The sequence below is a fragment of the Vombatus ursinus genome, unplaced genomic scaffold (genome assembly GCF_900497805.2).
Source record: "Vombatus ursinus unplaced genomic scaffold, bare-nosed wombat genome assembly UNPS02014791.1, whole genome shotgun sequence".
NCBI classification, from domain to species: Eukaryota; Metazoa; Chordata; class Mammalia; order Diprotodontia; family Vombatidae; genus Vombatus; species Vombatus ursinus.
In genome coordinates, this window is record NW_020954569.1 from 6,938,373 (window position 1) to 6,941,754 (window position 3,382).

Sequence of the window (3,382 nt, forward strand, 5' to 3'; positions counted from 1 at the left end):
TTTCTGTGATTCAAGAAAATTCTAATTCTCAATATATCAATATATTTATCAGGCTTATTACTTCCCCTTTACACAGTGAGAACAAACTTCCATGCCTGCTGTCAGAAAAAAAAATGCCCAAACTTTTTTTTTTTGGAGGAATAGATGTTTTACATTCTGATGAAGATATACACATGTTATAAGCTTACCTGCTGATAATCTTACCTTCTTTTGCAAATGATTTTGGTATAACCTTGAATAAAAAAAAAGACAGTTTCATCAATGTAATTATTTTTTCCAATCTTCAATATTCCAAACTTTGTACTTTCCTGCCTATGTTTTATTTTTTCTTCTAGAAAGAGAAGGATGGAGCATGGAAGGAGGCTGCAGGTGGCTAGAGTTCACGGAGCAGCAATGGTGAGGCCCGAGCAGGGAGGGTGAGTCTCAAGCTGGGTTAGGGGCCTGCTATGAGGGATCTCACTCTTCTCCAGCTGGGCCATCCCAAGAGGAAAATCTAGGGTTGTGGGGGAGCCCGGTGACACCGCAAGGACGATTGCAGACACGCTACTGTAAAGAAAAGGACTGGAATATAGAGCCAGCTCTCCAAAATCCAAGCCCCACTATTTCCTCCTGCCTCCTTATTCCTTCCCCCTGACTGCACCTGCACCTAGATCCATTGCTGGGGTGGAGCCCCCAGACTCTGTGGCACTTTAAAAGACTCTGTAGGGAAGGACTTAAGAAACTGGGGCCGTGAACATTTTGTTTGTTTTTTTTTTCAATATATTTTGAAAACTGTGTTCAGTTGGTTTCCTTTAAAACCCTATGCATTTTATAATAATAGCTGGCATTTACATTGGACCTAAAAGATTACAAAGTGATATACATGTGTTTTTCTCACTTAATCCTCACAACAACCATGGGAGGTAGATGTTATGGTTTTTTATTTGGAGAAACTGAGGCTGAAATATAATAATGTTAATAATATTAACTAGCATTTATATTGCACCTACTATATGCCATGCACTGTACTGAGGTACTGTACAATTATTATCTCATTTGACCTTCACAACAGCTCTGGGAGTTAGGTGCTATTACCCCCATTTTACAAATGAGGAAACAGGCTGAATTATAATAATAAAAATAACATATTGTGCCTACTATGTATCTAGCACTGTGCTAAGCACTATACAAATATGTCATTTGATCCTCACAACAACCTTTTGAGGGACGTGCTATTATTACTCCATTTTAAAGATGAGGAAACTGAAGCAGACAGTGGTTTGCTCAAGGTTACAGGCTTAGTGTCTGAGCCTGGATTTAAACACAGGTCTTCATGATTCCAAACTTTTCTAAAAGAGGATTCACAAACTTCACCAGACCACATCCAACAATGAATCCATGACACATCCAAAAGGGTTAAAATCTGCTGCTATTGGAGATATACTACTTTGTATACCTGTAAGAGGGAGTATAAAGGTCCCCTCCAGCTCTGCTAATCTTAGGTTCTAAAGTCCCGCCAGTTCTTATATTAATCATTTCCAGGTTCATCATTATTTTCTTGAATGCCTAATGCTAAGTCAAGTATTACGTGGAGACAGTAAAGAGACCATAGCTAAAAGAATTACAGTCAAATAGGGAATGTGATCAAAGGTGAGGACAACTACTAATACAAATGTACATGCAAATTGAAACTATAGCTGAGGGGGAGTGACTGAAGTAAAATTTTGACCTAGGATACTGCTAAGGTCTGCTTAAGAAAGCATGATGTTGGAAATAGGTTTCCCCAGAGGTTATCAACTAAATACTCCGTCTTACTACCTTTGTTGGTTAAAGAAGGAAAGATTTATCTGCTCTTCACAGTCAGATCAAAGAAGTTATGTACCTTGTCAGGGGAAGTGTGCTTCCCAGGGGGAATGAGTGAGCCTAGAGACACAAATAAAATAACCACAGCTCTCCCAGAAGCTCAGGAGAAAGTTGGACTGCAGACACACTAAGGAGAAGTAATCTGTCATCTTCTATCTTATATAAACAAGAATGGTGCCATGATAACCCCAGTTGTGGGATTTATAAACAGTTCACTCCAGACCCAGACAAATCCACACAAAGCGAGTGATGTGTTCTTAGTGCCTCTGGAGTATTTCCTGAGTCCACACTCACACTATGCCTTTCACTTGACTGTTTTTGGTCACTGTTTTCTTTTCCATTGCTTTGGATACATGGATCCTCAAAAGTAATCAACCTATCAAATCGGGGGCTGACAGCAAGGTTTTACACGGCTGACTGCACTAATTGCTTTGCAAAAGCAAGCTTTCTTTGATGTTGAATCTGACTTCAATGGTCTGATTGCATCCTCTGAGCCATACTTTGTAAAGATACGCAGAACATTCAAGAGCAAGTTATGACCTAGACCCAGGTACATCCAGGTACTTATTCATGTACCAGGCTGACTCAAACAAAGGCTCCTGACCAAGATGCAGAGTAAAAGCAGTGACTCGCTTGAGCTCTCCCCCAAACCCTTCCAAATACCTATATAAAATGGCTTTAAATGAATTATAAAGCAGCAGAACCCACAAAAAGAAAGAGTGAAACAAATTTACAGCCCAAGACAGCATGGATGGTTTATCAGAAAGGTATATTGTGCCAGGCTGAGAGAGGAACGCAGTTCAGGATGGCCATGCAGACAAAACAGGACTCAGTGAACCTGGAGCAGCCCTCAGAGGACTGAATTGCTGGTAGCTGTGGCAGTTTCCAGGCTTCTCAACCCAAGAACTCCAAAGACAACTTAGAAGGTCAGTGGGAAAAGTCTGTTTCTGCCATGAGAGAGAAGCACAGTCCCAGCCCCAGTCCCTGAGCTCGGCATAGGGTGGTGGTTGCTTCTGGAGCATCCAATCCACAGACAGAGGGGTAATGGGGAATTGAGCAGCTGATCAGAGGGGTATTGCAGGGATCTCTCTGCTGGTGCAGGATTCTCTTGCTTTGCCTGTGCTTAGATCTGGGTCACAGTTCTGTGTGGCAATCCTAGGGTGAGATGGAGTCGTGGCATAGTGGAGCTTGTAGTGGTGGTAGAGAGGAAATCGTCCTCACAGTTCCAAGGCAGAAAAGAGTGCTTGCGGTGGCTCACAGACCAGAGCACAGACCAGAAAAGGAGTAAACACCTCACCCCTTATCATACCACCTTGGAAGAAGTGAAAATTTACAGTATCTTTGAAAGTAGATACACAAAACCTCAGAAGTTTGGGACAGTACATTCTCCACACTGGAAGCAGACTCCTACCTTAACAAAGAGTTTAAAACTCAAGTAAATGTCTGGGATCATGAATAAACAAAGTCCAAAAAAAGTCAGACCATAGAATCTTTCTTTGGTAACAAAGAAGATCAAAACATACAACCAGAAGAAGACAAC

The 3,382-nt window shown here is 41.4% G+C and overlaps 1 pseudogene; it reads left to right on the forward strand.

Moving 5' to 3' along the window:
• The first annotated feature begins 352 nt into the window (after positions 1 to 352).
• On the forward strand, positions 353 to 2,381 carry LOC114048076 (annotated as a pseudogene).
• Positions 2,382 to 3,382: the final 1,001 nt, after the last annotated feature.